We start from the raw sequence: 25,485 nt of genomic DNA on the forward strand, positions 1-25,485 counted from the left end.
ATTCATAATTATAAAAACATACAAATGAGCAAGAAATCAAACAACACCAAATATTGATGGAGCTGTGTTGCGATAGTTTTAGTTATAATCTGTCTAATGTGCACAACATAAATTATTCCACGAACACCGAGCGTATCATTCATAACCGGAACAGGTGGCCCCTATATGTGTTAAAGAAAACCTTCACTGTGGAAACAGGCAGCATTGAACTCCATGTATTCACATTTATCGTATACAATAAAACTATTCTTTTATTATCCCCCCGTAAAAGAAAAATATATTCAAAATTGTCCGGAGTATTTTAAAATGCATTATATGAAAGTTCCATCACTCGTGCGTAAGAGCTAATCAGCGCAGAAAAAAATGTTGTAGATTGGGTCAAGATAAGTGACATCGCCTACTGAATCATGAATGTACATTGTGATCAATGACATGACAGTTATACCCCCGTTTCAGAACTGGTAGTACGTCGTCATGTGGGGTCCATAAAAGAATCAATCTGTTACAAGTGTTAAAGAAACAACACATTATGCATTATTTTTTGGGGAAAAAAATGCATAACTTTGAAAACTTTTTATCGTTATATTTTGTTCAAATTCATTTTATAAAAAAGGCACATTTTTTTTATCTATACAGCAATTTATAAAGAAACAGATAATCAAAGTAAAGACAATCTCTTCTGTTGAAACAAATTGAATTGAAATAGCGGCTTCTTTCGTGATTTTATCTCTGGTGCACTTTTTGCGTGACGCGTGTATTTTTTCAATATCTCTGGCGGATCACATTAGATAGCGAAGAATGACTGATATGCACGTGTTTCATTTGGAAGTTGGGAACATGCTCGAACATTTACAGTAAAATATACCGTTCCTTGAGAATCACATCGACTTATTATTTCTCTCTTTGCACATGAGTTGATTGGATATTTGTGACAGTCACCCAGTCAGGTGTTCGGCATCTTTGCGAGTAGACTGATGGGACTTCTTGTCGTTTGAAAGCCGAGTTTCGATATTCTCAAGTTAGCAAGACAGATACAGACGTTTGTGTCAAATCTCTAATTCCATGGAACCAAAAATAAATAAATAAATAAAGCGCATTTACATTGTTTTAGTTTTAATTTAGAATACTTTAAATTTTCTTGAATGTTTACTTGATCCATCTATAACGCTCAAGCTTCATTCAGAAAGAACAACTATAACTACCGTAAACAAATATATTGTTGGATCAATCAGAAATCTGCTGATATTTCTTTTTACGATAATATTTAATTTACATTCACTCACACAGAAGACTCCACGTAGTTAAGAGAGAGAGAGAAATGATATTGCCAATAATAAAATACGCTTTTCAAAATTTTGATGCAGAACAAAATATTTAAAAAGTTCATTTGTATAAAACTGAAATCTGTAACAAAACTGAAAGGTTTGATCCCATAGGATTTTTTAAAAATGTACTCGTATATTTATGATATATGTCCCAATAATACATACAATTTCATAACAAAAGCATTCGTGTCGAATTTTTTAAGTGAACTTCTTGGGCTAACACACGCTTTGCATATTTATATTTGAACCGTTTAATTTGCGTCCTGTTTTTTAGTCGAAGTGTCAACGCTTTTGTATAAACATTGATGTTCAGTTTGAAGGAGCATGTTGTGAGAACCTTCATGCACGTGAAGATTTGATAACTTTTATATACTAGACTCCTGGCAATAAAATATTAGGAATGAAACCTAGAAAAACACAATTGGGAAATGAATGGGGAATCTTCGCAATCGACTAAGGCCTATTAAGATTTCCGAGCAGGTATGAGATTAAAGACCAGCTATGACATAAGAGGACAACGAGATGTGCTTACCACGGGTGCTGGAGCAATCGCTTTTGATGTAGCTCATTTATGAGCAACAGAGGTGTTTTCATATGAGCTTACACAACAGTTCTAGGCTTACAAAGCAAACAACCTAAGCTGGATGATAATCAACAAATTTCGGGCTATATTTCCCAACGTGAACATTCATACAACAAAATCAATGACAACGATAACCGTGTATCTATAAGCAAGGTGTGCTAGTTTTGTAAACCGTGTCATGCTTATTTTCTTTCACTGGATGCGCCATACTTCTGCAAATAAAGCTGTTTGGTGAAAATAATTACCTAATTAATACGTTTTAATTAATAATTATATACAATAGTTATACATGATAAGACAGTTAAGATCAGGACATATTTTCACAGCCTTGCGCTTTCTTAACATAATTTATACTAGGAGTTCATGTACGTTGTTAAACTCATACCACAATAATACATCATTCAATTTAATGTATTTCAAGAACACATTCTTTTAAAAACTGCATTATTGAAATAGAAAGACCCTGCGTTCAAATACGAGATACATTTTTATTGCTATAACAAAATACTGAATATATGTATGCAATGTTCCATACATCCTTTTTATTGTTTCATCTTTAGAAGTACCATTTGATTTGGAAAGTTTCCATTCATAGTTTATCATTTATATGATTAATGTACTCTTCGGGGGCATGTGATTGTTTGAGCATGCGTTGTTGAGAGATCGTTCTTCTCTGCATGGAGAATTCCTCTTATACTTGATAATATTATATGCGTTTTTATAGCAGAACGGATGAAATTTATTGTTAATGACGAAAGTCTCATTTGAATTATCCTTGAGGGGTAGAAAGGCAAGAACTAACTGCAAGTGGTTAATTAACTGTGTGTAATCACGTGATAACTCATTTTTGAGCATGGTCTTATTGCTGATGTTAATTCAAATATAGACCACATGTTTTGGCTCTTTTTTGTAAGTGTTGCCTAGTTCACGATTTATATACTGATAAATGAGCAAGAAATCAAACAACGCCAAATATTGATGGAGCTGTGTTGCGATAGTTTGAGTCATAATCTATCTAATGTTCACAACAAGCCCGTTACTAATTCTTTTTCCGATGTTCAAATAATTATGATATGTTTTTACGTACAATTGCATACGGTGTGGTATTTTGCCTTTACATGTCTGCAATTCCAGACAAATACTCATCAAGTGAAACATACAAACTAATGCATTCAAATGTAGCAGAGAAACAACACTCATATATTCGTCATTGCATTCGTGTTGTTTTGTTCCGCTCTGTTGTAAGCTTGAAATGTCAAGGTTAATTAACGTCAAATTAGTGCATAAAGTAAAGCTTGAGTGAAAACGTTGTTGTTCTGAAAAAGTGCATTTCTTATTTGGGCGGCGAAATATTTAAACCTACTGAACAAGTATTTTCTAATTGAAAGGCAATTATATTAATAAGGGGATTCGTTCGTCGTAAATGAAAGACATTATATAACTGTAAACACAATGAATATTTATGTAACTTGCTTCCCGAAAAACAACGGGGTCTGATCATCATGCTCCTATTTGTAAAGAAGAAAAAACTTTGTTTCAGCTCGTGACGTAGAACTGTAATCACATGGTTTTGAGAGAAAATGATGTTTGTAATTGTTTAATTGAAAAAAAGCGAAATAAATGTTAAACAACAATAATGGTAGTATTTTGCATTCAAGCTCTATTCCAACATTAATCATTTAATTGTATTCGTATTCTAATTCTAGCATGGGTATCTTGATGTACACTCGAACGGACAAACTGTGATGCTCGCATAACAGACACCGTTTATTGCCGCTGCCACTTTGTTTTTATCTTCTTCGCTAAATTTCTCTCACATGAACCGCGGCTGGCACTCACTAGTTCTGTTACTGAGTGCTGTTCCTTTCAACAGAAAAAAGCGGCAATCTTACCTCTGATTTTTTCATAAACAAAAATTTAATGACAAACTGTTCAGGAACTATGTTCATTCCTATGGCAACAACAAAGCTCTATTATTTATGTCTTTTTAATAGTTTGTTTCTGTATATACGTTAAAATAAGAACTCATCATAGCATACTGTTCACGACTATGCTTAATAGCAATCGAGAAAGGGGGATGTATTATTCAAGTCTGCGAATCCGACAATTAGATACAAGATTTTGTTTATAAAAACAATGTCGAGATTTCTGTTTGTAGAAACATAATTATATTACTTGCGCTAGTCGTGATTTTGCTTGTGTGTTAAAAGCACCAGGTAGTTTTTCTTGCAATAAGGTTCAGGAAAAATGCTTAAAAAGCGTAAAGGAACAGCATTGTTCAAGGTGTAACTATCCAATCTTACATTTTTGTTGGAGTATATAAGTCATATAGATGAATGCTACTTTTGCTAGATTCTGAATTATTGAACGCCCATTTCTTATCCGTACCAACAATTTCTTGTAGAGAGACAGAATATGAGGTTGGTGACTTTTGATATCATGTGATTTCAAACGAAGTCCCTCGACATAACGGACGAAGATTTCCAAGTGGACGTGACCTTATTAGACATTTCAGAGAAGCATAGTAATCTTAAATGTGGGCGAGGTTAAATTGTGTTTTTTGTCAATTACATGAAGATTTTGGAAATGGGCTGAGTAAATAAGTGTTATTGGTCAGGGGAATCCTAACACAAATAATTGGGTAGCATCTCGAATGTAATTGCGCACTAATTGCGCAGTACAATACGTACTTCGACCTGATTTAGGTAAATGTTTCTGCATACATAAAACACAGTTAACTCTTTCAAAAGATAATAATCCAAGTGTCATGTTTACAGATCAACAAGTATTGTTATTGATACAGTACATAGGTAATAGTTATTTACATTTACACTGTTTTTTGAAAGTATTAATAATGTAAAAGAAAGAAGCTTTTCTAGTAATACATTTACTGAGGACAGCTTTTCTCTGATGTATTTGAACGTAATGCAGACAATTTTAACATTTTTATGGTGGGTATGTGATAAGAAGATCATATTGTTGAATTATATACGATACATTTAAATACATTGAGTTAAATGCTGCTTGTTTTCCCACCTAAAGTTTTCTATACGACATGTAGGGGTACACTGTAACGGTTATGAATTATATGATCAGTGTTCATGGAATATGTTGCTACTTTTGACACAGACAGTTTTACAAACACTCTTTTAATATAATTAACCTCTATGCACAATTCCAGTGATTGTTCATAATTGTATGTGTTGTTTATGTAATAACGGAAAATTAAACTCTAGGATCCTGTTAAATCGACGCTGCGTTTTACATACATACCAGACCAGAGCGGCCCATCACACTTGCGTCAAGGTTCAAAGCGCAGCAAACATTGTTCGAGATAAGTGACAGCATTGAATGAATCATGTATCTACATTGTGTTCAAGGACATGAATATTATTACCCCCAGCTCACTACATAACACTACAGAACCAAGCTGTTACCAGTGTTACAGAAACAAAAAGTACGTTTCTTCGGCAAAATAGGCATTAGTTTGAAAACTTCGAAATCACGAAAACTATAGTTTAACATGATCACCTCCATGTAAACGTTTCTTGGGCAAACATTGGTCTGGTCTTAAAACTACAGCCATGCTCAATACTTCATGTTACATAACTTGATAAAAAAAGTGTAAAAGTTATATTAAAACCTAGCAAATTCTCCGACGTTGGTTATCCTGTTAAAGTTTTAGTTTTTAAGTATTTTGACCTATTTGCTGACAATTTTTACCTTGGGTTTATTTGTATATATTGTTGTTAACTTTCCGATTCTTTTGTTACTGTTTTACCATTTTTATGCTTCGTGGTTTTTACTGTGTGGTTATCTTATCTAAATCTACTAAATACTTAAACTAAAACAGTTGGATAGTTAATGTTTCAATCCACATTAACATTTAATGTGAGGAATAATTAATGTAATAACCGATGAAAACTGAATATTCCGGATTTTGGCATGTTTTTGTCCATCTAAATTGTAGATACTTGTCAATAAAATGTATTATTTAGTTCAACGACTATTAATGTCATGTAAGCAGTTATTTCAAACGTGCCTAATGTGTGTAGAGAAAAAAACAGGGATCTTATTCCTGAGTTATAATCGGATAAGAACTAGTGTTGATCCTGAACGCCAAGCGTATTAAAGAGGTCTACTAATTATTGTTAAAGAAATCTTTTGATAGTAGCTACTACTACTACTACTACTACTACTACTACTACTACTACTACTACTACTACTACTGCTACTGCTACTAATACTACTACTACTACTACTACTACTACTACTACTACTACTACTACTACTACTACTACTACTACTGCTACTACTACTACTGCTACTACTACTACTACTACTGCTACTACTACAACAACAACAACTACTACTACTACTTCTACTACTATTACTACTACTACTACTACTACTACTACAACTAATACTACTACTACTACTACTACTACTACTACTGCTACTACTACTACTACTTCTACTACTACTACTACTACTACTACTACTACTATTACTACTTCTACAACAACAACTACTACTACTACTACTACTACTACTACTACTACTACTACTACTACTACTACTACTACTACTACTACTACAACTTCTACTACTACTTCTACTACTACTACTACTACTACTACTACTACTACTACTACTACTACTACTATTACTACTACTACTATTACTACTACTACTACTACTATTACTACTACTACTTCTAATAATACTACTACTACTACCACCAGTACTACAACTACTAATTATTCTCTATAAACGTATAAACCCCATTGGTATACACCATGTACCTAGTTTTTACTAACAACGGTTAAGTATTCGACGCACCTTCTCCGGGCTTCTGGTATTCCGGTTTGAAGAATGTATATCTTGTCTGGAGTACGTTTTTTCCGACTGCAAAGTATACGCAGATAGACGCGGTTTGACTCCGACCGGTAGCTCGGCACTGTGCCTGCGCAGTAGACACCTGTTCGGTTGTCCTCGGACGATGTCCTATCGTAAATGTTTATCCGATTCCGGTTGCACTATTCGTCTCGTAGCATGTGAGGTTGTTTTTTGTTAACATAACCTGCGGAAATAGTAAACCCCACTATATGGTGACGGGTTAGCTGTAGAAACAATTATACTCACATAATATCTATGTGCAGTTTGATTTATCTGTCCTATTAAAAAGTTTTTTTTATTAGAACCTTGTAAGATAGAGCTCATGCTTATCTGACATTTAAGGTAAGCGTGCTAAACACACAATGATAAAAGCGTAGCGGATTATGTATTAAGTGCGCGTTTTATTTGCAATGGTATTGCAAATTTTAACGTTAACGATTTCACGGACTGTCTTATCATGCGCCTCTATTATTTGATCTCTGCACAAATTACGCTGTTTAAACAGTTAATACTAAATCCGATTGTCTATTCTTAATAGAAACCTGGGTACAGATGCGACTTTGTACGAGATGTTACGTGCGATGTCCAAAATCTACAACACACGCTATTATCGCAACTCTGATCGTGGTATTCTTGTTAAAGAATTTTCAAACTATTTAAATTAAAAGGGAGAACAATATTTTAAGCACATTGTTAAACCTGAAATTAAAGGATTTATATACTCTGATAACAATTAAGCAAAAATGGTTAAACGAAGAGTGAAAAAAACACAATACCAATGTACATGAGCTTTATACGAGTATATCTAAATAAAAAAGGACATACACGGTAGAAAATGATTGCATCGAACAGGATGCAAAGCATCAAAGGGCGTCGGGAATTTCAGTGTTAAAGGCACTCAATGAAGTTACATGGAACGATTTTTTAGATGGTCGCTTAGCGACCGTCTAAGGTGGTTAGTCTAAAATTCAGGTCGATACGACTTAGCTACTAGGAGCCCAATACCCGCTTACTACGCGTATCCGCGCGAGAAAGAGTGGTATAATTTATGCAAGAGGTTTGAGTTCTCCAATTATATATTTATTCACAAATGGAAACATGATATTAATATCGTGTTAAATGCAATAGTTTCGAACGGTGCTTTTGTAGAAAAGAATCAATAAACAATGATCGTATTGTACGTGTCGCGGAGGAGATTGTTTATGAATGAATAAAATAGTCCACTTTCTGCAGCGTCTTCATGACGTAGTATTTTTGTTCAGTGCAAAAACAATGTCGATAAACAAAGGAAAGTCCACGGGCGATAACAACGCAATAGGTTACGCACTCACATACACCTCAATGACGTAGTACAGGTCGTAAATTGAGGCTATTAATAGATTCGGAAAAAGATAACGCTTATTTATATTCTCAATTTATAAAACGTTGAACATAAGTTCAACAATAACTTCAGCGATACGATAGACAAAAACAAAAAAATGTTTCATAATCGCTAAACCCGAATATAACAAACAATTTATAATAATAATACGAACGACCTGTTTCGTAACCTCGTTCATGCTACTACAGCTGGTATTTCTGGAAAACGTTCTTTGGTTCTCAACAGATAGCGGCGATCTTTTGTATTTACGGGTGCTAGCAACGCAATAGTAGAAGGTTAGTAGAAGGTTTAGCTTGTTTATATTCACAGTTCTCAATACATAGACATTTGGATATGAGTTCATCAATTACTTCAGGCATACTATAGGCAACCTCGAAAATGCTTTATAATCACTAAAACCGAAAACAACTAAATATATTATATTAAATATATTTATAACAATAAATATCTTTTAAAAATGTATTCGGCGTATACGCTGACTTTGAAATTAAGTTTGCAATTTACTTTTCTAAATAAATAAATACAATTAAACAAAAGTTAAACTATTGTGTTGTGTTTTTCACTTGTAAGTTGCATATTCACCGCATGAAATGTGTGTTAGCATTGTCAAACCACACATTAGTGTGAGTAGATAAAAAATATACTACGGGAGAGCACTTCATATGTGTCCTCATATGCCTTGTTATGAGTATTTTTCTTCACTATCGAAATATATCGTATGTTGATATTTGATTTAAACGCAGTTTTCTTTCGACACATTTAAATCACACGTCAATAGCGCCGTCATGCGAAAATGGGTCTTATGCGTTTCGGCAAGCGTGTTAAACCCAACATGTGCTTTTGCGCAGTCAGGCCATAGGCGATGCTGTTCGCTATAAAATCACTCAATATGTTATGTTTCTCCTTACCAGAAGAAGAGATAGCTGAGTGGGCTATTTATATGATGGGCGCATATGGAATAAGACTCATTTTCGCATGACGAGGGTCATTACAAATCTCATTGCGAATTGAAAATGCCACGTTTAAGAACAATGCTTTTTGATACAAAATTGAATGCAAAATAGCAAACTTGTTAATAATGGCAGCCTTTCCACACATTAAGGAATGATTTCTAGACGTGCTGACCAAGTACGGCAAACATTGTGGTATGATAATTAAACGATTTTCTCTTATCGTGACACTATACTATTTCGCTAATGATTGTTTTCTCATCTTGGAGGCGAAAGTGAAATTCTGCGAGATGGATAGTAACGCGTAATTGTAACAGGGCCACATTTTGTGTCGTTTGAGCATACAGAGAGTAGTCCGGAATTTCTTACACTGAACAGTGCTACATCCTTTGAATTAAGCACATACGCAGTGATGTAGCAAAAATTCAGAGGTTGTATCTCGAATCAGCTTATAAAATATTCGAAAATATTCATGCGTGTCTGTTGGCGTTATAAAAGTCACTAAGATGAAAACTGAGTAAAACAGCTACGCCTAAAAGCGCATTAGTGCTCTGTACCTATGTTTATGTCAGCGTTGTTGACACCGTGTGAACTGCTCAGGTAACAAGTAAAGCATAAACAGCAATGTTTATATACTTTTATTCCTCCATTTACAAGATACGAAGATTATTGTATATTTTGAATGTGTATATGGTGTCACAAATCACAAGTTTTGTACACGGAACTTTCATTATGAATTTATATTCTTGGTGAGATAGTTATTTGATATTAGAAAAAAATATTCCTTTAATATGATGGTGACTGCAAATTTTCTTTATATTAAGTTCTCATTACCATTTTCATCATACTTTCTATGCTTTCAGAACGTCCAAAAAGTATGTTGTTTTTATTTTGTCTAAGTTATTTCTATGAAATAATAAGGATGATAAAAAGTGCACACAAAACTCGACCCGTGCGTTATGACACACACTTTATAAAGTTTAATGGCGTGTGTTCATTTCAAACTTGCGATTGATTTTGAAAAATGAATTGCGTGTTAAATTATGCAATAGCGAACATCTTCAGCGCCTTCAGCGCTTTGATTTCTACTGTAAATATTAATATATTGGCCGATTATTTTAATCAAAATAGAAAAAGATACTGGTATAACCATCTATGATTTTGTGTTATAACCCCCAAATAACCATTATCTATGATGTTGTGTTATAACCCCCAAAAAACCATTATCTATGATTTTGTGTTGTAACTCCCAATGTTCCATAGTTCATTTTTTTACCATTGGTTTCCTTTTTTTACTGGCATACGTTTGCAATTTTAATTAATGGAACAGAACTGTGTAGGTTTAAAAAAATCTGCTTCATCTCACAAAATGCGCATTGATAGTGTCACCTTAAAAAGTCCATACCAAAGGGTCCATACCACCTGGATAGTAATACGAGTCGCGCTTCGCGCTCTATATGTGGTTCTTAAAAAAAACTCCGAGGAGTGCTTGACTCTAGGGAAACGGGTAACTGGGACACAGCTCCTCCTTGATAAGCGACTGCTTCCTTTATCACAACTCATTGTTACAATCAATAATACGTGTCGCGCTTCGCGCTCTATATGTGGTAGTGATTGTACTTAGGGCCTATGATAGACAACCATAAACAACAACAAAAATACATGAAAAATAGATGTGTTGTTTGCATTTATTGTTAATATTAAAAAACGTGTATTTTTTATATGATATTTAAGAGATGTAAGAAATTTTAATTAACGTTGTCACCACGCGGCATCCATTAATTTTAATAAAAATGTGCAACGTTGTATTTAGGTCGCATTAAAACACAGTATTTTAAAATTCTATTTCCTATATATATATATATATATATATATATATCAAAAATATAATGTCTATAAATATATAAATAAAATAAATAATATATAAATAAAATAAATAATATATAAAGTTTCAGACAAAAATTTTGACTATTTATTTAAAGTTTCACCTTCGCGTATTTGCCCAGTCCATGTGATCTTTTATTAGTGCCCAGTCCCTGTGTTTAGCTATTAATTAAAAGAATTAACTTTGCATTATTGGTAATATATGTTGTAATAAATATAATAGGCACAAATTCAGTACTTATTTGCACTAATTTACACTAAAATCACCACTATGAAAGATATTCTTAAAAAAAATTAAATATATACATTGAGCCGTACAATAACTGCTCCTCCGATTAGCGAAAAAAATGCATGACATACTAGTCGCCGCTCTCCAGAGCGACGCCAACAAATACAATTGTATGAAACGGAAGATCATCCCGCGAATTTTGGAAATTATTTCAACGTAAGACTACAAAACACAGATACGATACCGTTAAAGTGATATTATGGACATTTTCACTGTTGAATTGAGCTGAAAAGAATTTACAGGTCAAAAGTGTTAGTTAAAATGTGGTTACTGACCAATTATCTGCAACTCATCTTGCTACCAGTTGTTTATGAAAATATATTTTATATTCGATATCTTGCGTGACCCACCCAGTCCTTTTAGCCGAAATGATCCGTAAAACAAAATTGTGTCTTTGTGTCGTATGAACGATTCTGCACTAAAATTAAATTTAGTATCACATCGTACATGCATGATCAGTTGTCAAACGAAAGTACGGTTGATATTCAAATGCATTATTTGTCTCTTTCCAGGATATTGTTTTAGTATGTTGATGCTGCATTAACAAATATAAGTGTATATAAAGTGAAAACACCAAAAATAAAGAACGGTTGCGATAGACAACTATAAACTGTTAGATGCCCATAATATCACTTTAATGGAATTTCACGATTATTTTAGTAAATAAGCGGTCAAAGGTGACGTAAATATAAATTCGTTTGATGCCGATACATTCTTACACGAATTTGATAAAAAGGCTAAACACAAAACGTTCGTTCCCCGAACTCGATACGCCAATATCGACAGAAGAAATTATTATTGCAACTGGGCATTCCTAATTGTAGTCCCAATACATAAACGTGGGGACATATCAGACCCAAATAACAATCGGGAAATTACCTAAATAAGTTTTTTTGCAAAAATGTTTACAAGCGTATTAAAAGAACGTCTTAAACAATGGGCAGACACAAATGACATTCTTATGAAGGCACTATTTGGCTTTAAATCAAATTGTAGCACGGTCGATGCAATATTTATTCTTATCGCACTTATAGAAAAACAGTTTCATAATACAGATAAACTATATTGTTTTTATATTGACTACCAGAAGGCATATGATGTCATCAATCGCGGTCAATTATTAAGTAAAATGATAAATGTGAGCATTGACGGTAAACTTTTAACACTTCTTCGATCAATGTACGATGAAATAACATTACAGGTTAAACACATGGATAACTTATCAGACATTTTCAGTAGTAACGTCGGCCTATTTCATAGGGAGATAACGTCGACAATACTGCTCTCTCTCTCTCTCTTTATAATAGACATCGAATTTTATTTGCAACATGGAACAAACGCCGGAATTACACTAGATCAAATATATCTATTATTATTCGCTGACAACGCGGCTTTATTTACTTAAACTTAGGTGGGTCTTCGAGAGTCATTAAACAATTTGGAAACTTACTGCGATAAGTGGAATTTAACGGAAAACATGGAATTTAACGGATAACATTGAAAGAACTAAGGGCATGATATTCTAAAGGTGGTACAATGAGTAAAACATTGAAATGAACATACAAAGGTCAAGAACAAGAAATTGTTAACTATTTGTATTACCTTGGAATAGTCATGTCAAGCGGTGGATCATTTGTGCCCGCAACAAATACACTGTATGGAAAAGCATTAAAAGCGATGCATTCTTTGTTCACTCTAACAAAAGACATTAACGTACCTATAAATGTCATGTAAAATTTATTTTACGCATTTGTATCATCAATTTAAACTATAGCTGTGAGGTTTTGGGTTTTATCAAAGCGGAAAAAATTGAGCGCGTCCATCGTAAATTTTGTAAAAAAATATTAAATGTAAAGATGGCAACAAACTAATTATTGCAATATTCCGAAGCTGGTCGATTTACCCTGTATTTAGAAAGATATGTCAGGATCGTTTAATATTTGAAATAACATACTGTAAAGCAGTGTACTTGTTTTTTAACACACTGTTCTATAACAGATTTTATAAATTCAACGCAAAAATAACACAAACATATGGTAATGAAAAGTACTGGACATTCCAAATCAAACAGGATTTTACGATGTATGGCTTTTCCCCGAATATGTGAACTCGTATCAAGTAATACCGTTACTTAAAACAGATTACGAGACTAGTATAGCATTAACTAGAATATAAGTTTCTCATCGTCTAGTTCAATGATTTCATATAAGGAATTAAAAACAGTATTGAAAAGATCGGCTTAACTTGATATTGTTGAAGAAAAATACAAAAAATAGGAACATTATTGCTAAATTACGTTTGTCGTCTTACAAATTATGTATTGAAATGGGTAGACACCAAAATATTGTAAAAACTCAACGTAAATGTGTTTTATGGAACCTAAGTGATATCGAGGATGAATATCTCTTTCTTCTTAAATGCCTTACTATGCCGATGTAAGGAATAAGTTAATTCCAAAAGCATTATAGATCTCACTCAAATATGTTCAAGTTTATCGAACTACTTAAAGGGACTGTCCAATGGATTATTTTCCTGAATTTAGCAGGCTATTATTTTGATATTAATTAATAACATTCGTTAATTTGAACCATATCCAACTCAACCTTTTGCTAAAAACTACAAAACTAAAGAGCAACAGCCAAATTGTATTACGACTTTTGCGTCTACCTTGGGAAATCCCTTTCTATTTGTATTTCGCGCTTCGTGTCACGTGATTCACACACAAACAAACAAAATGGCGGAGGCTTCGAAATCTACAATGAGCGTACCAGTAAGAAAATATGTTTTTTTGATTTAATCAAATATAATATATTAAGATTCCGATCTTATTTTATTTTATTCAACAAGATGAGTTTATCTGCCGTTGAATGTTAGCGGATTGTTGGTCTTTACCTTGCAATTCGACGCTAAATGTCGCTGGTTTACAAATTAGACGATAGTAGACGACTCCAATGCATGAAAATGAGAATCAATTTAACGTATTTTGATTTTATGATTTTCTCGTTTTGACTTTTGAATTTTGTGTTGTTTATTTTGCAATGTACGTTTTACATTAACTTTTAAATTTTGCTAATAGAAGCCAGTGGATTCTTCCACAGTAAATTCGTGCCCAGATCCTAGAGCACAAATAAGTCAGTGTATTATTTAATGTTTTTTTATTTAGGCCAAAACAGAGGGAGAGATGAGAAAAAGTAAATGCGTGAGACAGCTATCTAAGAGAATGTTGTTGTATTCTCAGGGCACAGATTCAGTAAGTTTATTTTAATGCTCTTGTGTGTACACATTTTAATTATGTGCCAGTTATTCGATAAATTCTCCCACCTGGTCAACCGGAGGGGTATAGTGAATTATGTATATCTATTTGTGACCAGACGAACTAAGAAGAAATAATAATATCACCCTTGTCCGCTCTGTGTTGATAAATGCAGGTTTGACTATAACCCATTATGATTTACAAGTTAGAACTATTATTGTAAAGGCCTGAGAGTTGAACAGTCACCTTGGCTAAGAATAGTAGGACTTTTTGCTTTTTTTTTCACAATATTTAGGTCCGAAATCTGTGGATGTAGGCTGTGGTTGCAAATAACATGTAGTAAATCAAGAAATGCACTATAACTCATGTGATTAGGTCATGACATTGACATCATGATTTTGTCATTTTAGGGTTACTCTTTTTGCTATTATTTATTAGATTTTCTGCATTACTTGGTTTTTTATCAAATGCATGATGTTTTATTTGTTACACTCAGGATTCAAGTCTACAGAAGAGTTAAGGAAAACGTCCTGCCAGAAAGATCCAGAAAGTTGATACATTAGCAACAATAACTAAGTGGTGCTCTTGTCACAGATGCCCACAATACGAGAGAGTGGAAGATCAAGTTTGCTGTGGGATGGTCCTAGAATTATGCTCAAGTCACAGACCTGTGAGTAAGATTCATGTATTATGAGTTTCTGTAACTGAATATCTTAAGTTTTGCAGCGTCATATTGTGTTATAACAAGGACTAAGAAATGGGTCAATAATGTTCTACCATGCAAACCTATTAAATATCCCATCTTAAAAATTAATCCTGCTATAAAGGCAATTTTGTCATGTGGGAAAATCATTTACTGAATCATTATTGGCTTATTAAAATGAATTTCAGCTAATGCCAACAAAGATGCTAAGTTCTAAGACATTGTGTAGTTGTTTGTCATCTTGCTATTTTATTCAATGCAATTTATGTTTTTACATGAGTAAAGAAAGGATTACTCTTTTTTTGCTTAAAAATTGTTAAGTTTGCATACCATTTCAATATTTTGTACTCCATTGATCCATTGCATTGATACCATCAACACCTTTCCACCCCTTTATATGAGTCGCGTCCTTAGAAAATTGGGCATAATGCATGTGCGTAAAGTGTCGTCCCAGCTTAGCCTGTGCAGTCTGTACAGGCTAATCAGGGATGACACTTTCCGCCTAAATGGGATTTTTGCTAAGAAGAGACATTTTAACGAAAAATGTCATAAAAGCGGAAGGTGTTGCCCCTGATGAGCCTGTGTGGACTGCACAGGCTAATCTGGGACGACACTTTACGCACATGCATTATGTCCAGTTTTCTCAGAACAAGGCTCATATAATCTAGTGTGCTGTCTCACTGACTGCTGATTGGAGTTACATTTGCAAGAAGTTTATTGTAAAATCTGTTACAATTTCTTTGAAATTGTAGATGACTCTTTCGGTGCTGGATAGGATGACCCTCTACAGTCAGCAGCAGTATCAACAAGATGTGTTTTCCTTTTATGCAGAGACACTAGAAGATGTCAATAAATCTTTCAGACATGCTGCATACAGACAATTTACCATCTTAATGCATGAGAATAACTGTCATTTGGATTTTTCAGTTCTATGCATTTTGTTTTGAAAAATCAATTTGTGTGAAATGTGCTAGTTTATTATTAAAACTTGCACAGCAGTTTTTACATTTGTATGCTTACTTTGGTGTATTTTGAACGAAATGCCACGAGTACTCTGGATTGTAAGATGAAAGAAATAAAAGAAGCAATGACATATTTCTTAAGAATACTATGTAAATAAACTAATTGAAAATCAAAATTCATTTCTTGTATACTTATTTTATTTTCTTGTTTGAACTTAATAGTTTGATTTTTACACTTTTTAGCTCACCTGAACACAATGTGCTCATGGTGAGCTTTTGTGATCGCCTTTTGTCCGTCGTGCGGCGTCTACATTTGCCTTGTTAACACTCTACAGCCGTAAAATAAAGATTGGTCTCAAGGATATTTTGGATGAGTTCAAAAATGGTAACGTTTGCTTGAAAAGACCGTTCATAAAAAAACAGTCAATTGTGTATTACCTGTTTTTATTTTTATTTTTTATATCTTTTGCTTTTATTCAATTTTAAGTTTGCATTTTGATTTTTTTATTATGCCCCCCTTCGAAGAAGAGGAGGTATGTTGTTCGCTCATGTCGGTCAGTCGGTCCGTCCGTCCACCGAATGGTTTCCGGATTATAACTCAAGAACACTTACGCCTAGGATCATGAAACTTCATAGGTACATTGATCATGACTGGCAGATGACCCCTATTGATTTTTAGGTCACTAGGTCAAAGGTCAAGGTTACGGTGACTCGCACAGAAAAATGGTTTCCGGATGATTACTCAAGAACGCTTAAGCCTAGGATCATGAAACTTCATAGGTACATTGATCATGACTCGCAGATGACCCCTATTGATTTTCAGGTCACTAGGTCAAAGGTAAAGGTGACTCGACACAGTAAAATAGTTTCCGGATGATAACTCAAGAAAGCTTACGCCTAGGATCATGAAACTTCATAAGTTCATTGATCACGACTCGCAGATGACCCCTATTGATTTTCAGGTGACTAGGTCAATGTCACAGTGACAAAAAACGTATTCACACAATGGCTGCCACTACAACTGACAGCCCATATGGGGGGCATGCATGTTTTACAAACAGCCCTTGTTTATTTTTATTTGGAGTCATTTTGTTTCACACTTGATATTTGTTAGATTAGGTTTCTTAAAATACATTTTAAACATGACATATGCTAATGCATGATTAAACATTTCGAAATCAATAAAAAAGCAACAAGTTGCTGTTGAAATTAAAAAAAATAGTATCTTATTATTGTTCAACCATGTTTTGTATATTGTGTGCTTTCTTTATGTAGTAACCTGTGCAGACCGTCTACATTTTAGCTCAGCCGATTTTTTCCTATCTATTAAATTGATATACAATTGAGGTATTTTATTCAGTGTGATATGAACTTGATCCATGCATTGAAGTTTGATTTTTTTTTACAAATTTTGTATTATATTCATCTGGTGTCAGAAAATGGATCGAACTCAATACATGCACATAGAAATGTGACAGGAGTTGAGAACTCATTGAAGTTGGTTCGAGTGTATGATGCTGGCATTTAATTATTTAGGTGATTTGCATTTCAAATGAGTATGGCCATTAAAAAGTATTAAATGTTGATGTGTAAATAGAACACTGAGGCATATCTGGATACACTATCACATTCATAGTATCGATAATTAAAGAGGAAACTACTCTCGAGGTCAATTATAAGAGGCTTAGAGACATTGACTACAATGGTTTATTAAATACAGGTAATAAAGAAGGCAATGAAAAACACATTTCGATAATCAAACAAAAAACTAAACATTTTGTAAGAAAAATTGTGTTTTTTACATGTGTAACAAGAAACCGGTGTAGACTGGTGATGCTCCCCAAAAGTGTTTTTTTGTCACAATATTGTACTATATATTCAGATAAAAGGAAACGTCTTAAGGGGCATAACTGTGGACAAAATTATAAGATGGATGGATTAAAGCTTCATTGAATTCCGGTCAGTAGTTGGGGAGAAATAGCCTGGACAAGAATTGCACTATATGTACAGTTTATAGAAAATTTCAAAGGGCCATAACTCTGTGAAAAATCATCCGACCAGAACCGGCTGATAATATGCACATCTCCTGTTGGTAGTGAAGCTTCCCATCAAGTTTCATTGAATTACTGTAATAAGTTGCTGAGAAATAGCTCGGACAAGCATTGCACTATATGTGCAATGGACAATTTCAAAGGGCCATAACTCTGTGAAAAATCATCCGATGAGAACCGGCTGATAATATGCACATATCCTCTTGGTAGTGAAGCTTCCCATAAAGTTTCATAGAATTCCAGTCATTAGTTGCTGAGAAATAGCCCGGACAAGAATTGCACTATATGTACAATGGAAAATTTCAAAGGGCCATAACTCTGTGAAAAATCATCTGAAGAGAACCGGCTGATAATATGCACATCTCCTCTTGGTAGTGAAGCTTCCCATAAAGTTTCATTGAATTCCGGTCATTACTTTCTGAGAAATAGCCTGGACAAAAATTGTGCACAGACGGACACACGGACGGACAGACGAAGCGGCAACTATATGCTCCCCCCAAAATAAATTTTGGGGGAGCATAAAAATGTATTGATAAAAAACGCACAAAATATAACATAAAAAAAATATTTTATGCTAAATTCAATATTAAAACTTCCTAAAAAATGTAATTGCATTGTACAACCAAGAGCATTCATTATTTATAACATAATGTAAGATTGTACATTTTCAAAACACTTCTAAAATTATATTTACACTAAAGATGTGAAACTTAATAGTTATCTAACAAAGATAACTTCTGCGTCAACTTCAAATGAATATCAAACACGTCTTGGGCAACAATTCATTTTTTCGTTTTTCTCAATCTAGAGACATGCTGATCTCCAAGTATTGATGTAGGTGGAGGGGTGACGGGGGCTATAGTTGACCTAATTCTTTTGGAGTCTTCAGGCAGCTGTTCACATTTGCCACTTATTCTTTTCTTGCCTATGGTGAATTCATTTATAACTTCAGTGATCAAACCGGTTATGTATGTTTTTTTCACAGGCCTTGTGCTCCAATTACAAGCAGCTTTTGAGTACACCTTTTTTCTCCTGAAAGATTGTTTTATAACTGACATGATGTTTGAAAAAATGAAATGACAATTGCTAAAACAAAACAAAAGAATAAAGATCTATAGACAATATATATGCCATAATATAAATTTACTGATTCAGTGCATACTTTGCTGCAGTAGTTCTTTTATGACAGGAGCATTGTTTGCAAAATGTATACTTATTATTCATATCACATGAATGTGTCAAATTTGAGCTTAAATACATCATGTTTGTAAATTCAATTTAATTATTAATAATAAAAACTTTCAATAAGTAATCATAAATCTGTAAATTGATCCTTACAATTCAAAATTTAATAAAAAAAGGAAATGTGTTTGTCAGAAACACTATCTCCCCTACTGCGCCACTTTGATTTTTTTTTTTTTTATCATTTGGTAGGATCAGATGAACTCTTTAAAGCTTATTACTTCTCTTGAATTTGTTTTTTTTTACCTTGACCTTGAAGGATTATCTTGACCTTTCACCACTCAAAATGTGCAGCTCCATGAGATACACATGCATGCCAAATATGAAGTTACTGCAGTGATTTTTTTTGCTTTAATTTGTTACAGCCTGTGCCTTTTGAATTGGGAAAATTAGCGCGATAAACCGTGAAATTGGGAAAAATAGCGCAATAAACCATGAAATTGGGAAAAATTAAGCATTTTAAATAGGATTATAAGTAACAGAAGTGATATTGTGTTTAAGTGCATGTTCAGGGAGTTTTCTAGAAAAGGAGTCTAGTCAAATTGTTGTTTTTTTTAATCAATAAAAGTGGCAAGTTTGGGAATGATTTATGGACAAAAATGACTAAATTCAAGTTATATATTTTGTAAGATGTTTAAAAAATAAAGTTGAGACCTAGATTTAAGAAATCATAATTAAGTTATATGAGACTTCTTTAAAAAAAAAAAAAAAAAAAAAAAAAAAAAAAATTTTTTTTTTTTTTTTGAAGTTGGGCTTTTTTTGGGAAATTTTGGTCAGAATTTTGGGAAAAAACGTGTATTTTTGCGATTGGGAAGCAGCCGAAATTCGGCTGTAAATTTGAGCAAAAAAAATCACTGTTACTATCTTCAATATTGCAAAAGTTATGGCAAAATGTTAAAGTTTGACGCAAACAAACACACAAACCAACATACAGGGCGAAAACAATAATATAAATACCTCTCATTTCCTTCTTTGTCCAACAAAACAGGACGATTCAAGTGTTTTGAATAATCTATTGCTGCTAACTGACACCTGCACAGCTGAAAAAAATAATTTTAGAAATGAAACTCAGAAAATATCATGCAACTCATCATGTGAAAATCTGCCTTTAGGACTTTGATGATGTTACACTAGATATGAACTAATTCAACACCAATGACTTGACATATTCATAATCAGAATTCATTTCTTGATTAACTACTAGTTGTTTAAACATCCTGTGAACAAAAATACAAAAATCCTGTTCATAAATAATTTTATTATCACATGATGAAACAAGAGCACCGCGTTACGGGTGCCACGCTAGGCTTCGAAAGCTTGTCATAATTTTTTTTTAGAGGTCACAGGGACATTGACCTTTGACCTTGTGACCGAAAAATGGGTGTGGCGTGTAGAACTCATCAAGGTGAATCCACATTTGAAGTTTCAAAGTTGTAGGTGGAATCACTTTGATTGTAGAGCAAAATGTAAAAGTTTTAGCACGACGCCGGCGGACAACACGTCAACGAGCAGCTGGCTGATGACACAACAACGACGAGCTGGCTATGACAATACCTCGGGTTTTCTCCGAAAACAGCCGAGCTAAAAATATATTCATATTTTAGTCATTCAGGCAGTTTATTACGAGACTTGTCACAAAGGGTACATCATTTTTACACTATTAAAATGTAAATTCTCAAAAAGAAAGAGCATAAATTGCTTTGTTCAATGAATGAGCATGTGTTCATAAAAAAAGAAACACTTTAACAAGTGTATTTTTTAAACATTTAACTTTTTATTTACCTGAAAGCATTTCGCTTTGGTTTGGAGCGTATCAAAAGATGATTGTTGAAGCTCTCTAGTTCAGAAGTAGTTCTGAAATTTAAAAGCATTGTACATTTCTAAAACACATCTTTTATACTTAAAGGGTTTGTGTGTGTGTAAGTCAAATCGTGTTCATTATATAGCAAAATAATTAAGGGAATTTATAGAAAAGTAGCTATGAAACACAAACTGAAAAAGAAGAAGACTTACGCATCGATCAATATTTCCATCATTTTCTCGTCCTTTTCAATCCCAGTAGCTTCTTTAACTCTTCTCCATCGATCACACTGAATACCAATGTCTATTATCCTTTCCCTTTTATTACGCCTGTACCTTGCATCTCTTGTTTTTTTTTAGTCTTAGCGCTAGCACTTGTTTTTGTCCGAACCATCTTGAATTCTTTTCGACCGCATATTCGTATTTGTGAAAAGTGATTTTCCAATAAAAATATTGATTTAAATATGAAGTATATTTTATTGGTTTATCAAAAATATTCAATGAAAATCAATTATTTGCTCAACAAGCTAAATCTCTTTCTTTAGAAATAATGTAATTTCTATGCCAAAAATAAATGACAGTACCATGTACCACGTGACTTGTCAGCTGATTTTCAGCTACATTTATTTTTAGGTCAAAAACGTCGAGCGGCGTTTTTGAAATATAATATGGAATTCCCATCCGCTTGGGCTTATGTGTTGGTTTGTGTTATACTTCCTTTAGTCTGCTTTGAGTTTTTATATCCTTAAATCAAAGGCGATAATCGTTTTTAATATCTAAAACAATAATTTTATATTTTGTTCAGACCATAATCCATTGGACAGTCCCTTTAATAGGTCAGAGAAAAAAATGTTACGAAAACCTGCCATGTTTTGCTTAAAAGGCTTTGAAATGCGGGAAAATGTCCTATATATGAAGTATACATTATATATCTTTCACAAAGCAAAAAACTAAGAATAATGCATTAAACAACGTTTTAACATTATGTGGTCACTAAGTATTAACCTATTCAATGTGGCATGTACTAACACATGGTGTATCTAATTCCTTTTTAAATCGATCTTTCTACGACATGATGTATGTTTTGTATATAATTGAAACGCATGCTGTTATTGCACATGTTTGTTTATTTCCATGAGCTGTATATATGCTTAAGTCAAAATAAACGATTATGTTCTGTTCTGTTCATAGACACAATAATATATCTCCTGATATATATATTCTAGGTTTTAATGCTTGCTTTATCTAAATAGATCAGCAGAAAAGTCGCGATCGTTCATATACAATAACTTCCTTTTTCAAGGAAGTTAAAATTTTCTTAACATGAACGGAAATAATTAAGCATTCATGTTTTAGAATGATCGCATGTAAGACCATGCCCATATAAATACATATTTGCTAAAGCCAATCAAGACAGAACTTATCTTTACTTTGAAAGCAGGGAACGGTGTTTTGTAACACTGTCGAAAAATAATATAAACTACTCACATATCACGCAAGGCTTAGTTCATGGTCAATCACAATGATCGTTTTAATCTTATTTAAGCACACTACTCAGCAAAAATAAATCATCTTCTTGTTCAAATATATATTGTTCAGTGAATTTTTTTTTAATCAGCATAAACACATGTTGAGTCTTATGATATACACAAAAACGAACAACGAGCTTACTCATTCCCATGCTGACGTAACAAAAGTCAATATATTGACAATTACCTACGGTTTTTAGTACATTCCTTAGGTTTGAACACGTCCTCTTTTTTTCAAACGCAAGACACGGAAGAATCATACACGTTAAAGGCTGTTTGTCTAAAACCATTGATTGAACAAGTAGGTTTTCGGTTTGGGATTACCGCTGGTATTAAAAGAGTGAAATTAGTATCAAATGTATGTGAGAAATATGTCGATAACGACATAAATCGTTTAGGTGTAAACGCACTTGTCATTAAAAACAAAACGTGTTAGATGCACATACTAGGACACTTAATGTAAAATTCGACGGTTTATACGCGTTTTGGTACAAATAAACGCGCAAGTTAAAACGCAAGTATTTACTATTGCGATTGCTGCATTTCAATATTTTGTCAGACTTCTTAATGTTCATGTATTAGATTATTTCTAAATATTAATGTATTATTTCTTAAAATGATATCTGAACAAAGAAGGCTTATATTGATATACGAGATTTATAACAAATACAAACTGTAGTAACCAAGAGCTAACGCAAAAAGCAAATCAAATCAAACCACCAATAACAATCAATACGCTTACATAAAACATACATTTTATTAAAAGTTATGATATTATAGAACTATGTACAATGTGGACGAAATGTAAATCAATGTAATCCAAATATGTACCTGTTTTGACATTAAACATTCGACACTCGGATGAACTACCTTTAAATGTGAGAGTTATCTTGTGTTCATTGTGTACACACCGGTCTTACTGACAATAACGTAGTGACGTCACCATCTATGTATCGAATGATCTTGTTTTTTGTTTTGTTTGTTTTCGGGAACTATGGTTAGCAAAATAGAAAAGGCTAAAACTACATAACGGCAGATTGTCTTTATTTAAACCGCACTGACATACTGAGATCCGCCGACAGCATACAATGTGAGTACTTTAAAACAATACAGTTATTTTAGTTTAAACATATTTATTTCGAACAATAATATATTTGCACAATAACAATTATATAAATACACCATTTAAGTAAATACATGTTTGAAAAGGATAAGAACGAAAGATGTAATCTTATTTAGTTCTTCTCCATATAGTATAATATACGGTGTAAGTCGTCATGCGAACATAGTTGGTTTACAAAAAAATAAGTAAGACAGATGCGTTTAGTGCGAATAATAAAGAAAATAAAATGAAAGTATGAGACAATAGTAGCATTTGAAGCATGCAGGAAAATTGAAAGAATAACAGTTAGATAAATAATACAGAAAATGAATATAGTAGAATGTTGAGACCATTCGAATAACAAAGAATCTGAATGGACAGCAGAAAATGCAATAATTACGCTCATGTGTACCGGTATGTAGCATCTGATATTTGTAGACGAGAATTAGGAAGTAAGAAAGTAATGGACGTTTTGTAGCAAGTCTATGTATCGAATCGTTTGCTATTGATAATGTTATGATCTGTGCACTGCATCAACAATTTTTGTGTTTGTGTTGAAGTCGAGTGAATTATCACCGTACAGTATAGTTTCAACAGTTAGGACGGAGTACATTGATATACTATTTAACAATTCTCCACGAATATTAACATAATCATAACATTCCAAAAAATTAATGGGAAGGCGATTATATTACTCCACAGTGGCAAAGCGGAGAAGCACAAATATGTTAGTGACTTATATGTCATCGCGTGTATTTTTAGTATGTAAACAATTTAATAGTTAAATGTTTTTGCTACGTTTATTAAATTAAATAAATACGAAAATGGTTTCAAGACATTCGGCATTTGTGTTAATATTGAAATGACCTTTTAGCGGTTGTATAAGAGAAAAAGATTATGACACGTATCGGGTATATACAAATAATTTATATACTGTTTGCTGAAGGATTGTAATACAAACAGATAAAAACGTGAATTTGTTTCATACATGTACATGTATTTGAAATTGCGCGAATAAACGTATCCATTTTTAGCTCAGTTTTTTACAGGAGAACATATCTTTGTGTGCAATGTACTTGTGCATATATCATATTAGGTTCACATGGACTCGATGTATTAAACAATATGATAACAATATAAATGAATATTTTAACATACGCACATAAGCTAGCCTCAATCCATGATATGAATTAAGATGTTAAGAACTATTTCTGCCATTATATATTGCTGATAAGAATATAAAAAAAAATATTTGAAACATTAAAGTTTTTGTTAAATTTAAAATAATTCTTTAAACAAACATACGCACTTTGTTCAAAATTATAAATTGTATTAAAAATAAAGTGGGCTTAAAATAATTTTAAGACGATTTATTTGCCCGACTCTAATTTTCAGATTATACCGAAACTAGAAATGGCTCGGAAGAGGCCGACGCGTAACCCCACGCCGCATATTTGTTATATTAAAAAGCAATTTTTGGTGGGCAAGGCATATGTTGGTGGGGCCCCGGGGTGGGTAATGTGTACATGGAT

At 33.2% G+C, this 25,485-nt stretch overlaps 1 long non-coding RNA gene across 1 annotated transcript; it reads right to left on the reverse strand.

Annotated features, from left to right (window-relative positions):
* Positions 1-18,836: 18,836 nt before the first annotated feature.
* Positions 18,837-22,152, reverse strand: LOC127843604 (uncharacterized). The gene is made up of 4 exons (XR_008032229.1): positions 21,536-22,152; positions 21,305-21,376; positions 20,480-20,562; positions 18,837-19,312 (listed from the first exon to the last, which is right to left on the reverse strand). It is a non-coding gene; the product is annotated as an uncharacterized LOC127843604 (long non-coding RNA).
* Positions 22,153-25,485: the final 3,333 nt, after the last annotated feature.

The sequence above is a fragment of the Dreissena polymorpha genome, chromosome 9 (genome assembly GCF_020536995.1).
Source record: "Dreissena polymorpha isolate Duluth1 chromosome 9, UMN_Dpol_1.0, whole genome shotgun sequence".
Classification (NCBI taxonomy): Eukaryota; Metazoa; Mollusca; class Bivalvia; order Myida; family Dreissenidae; genus Dreissena; species Dreissena polymorpha.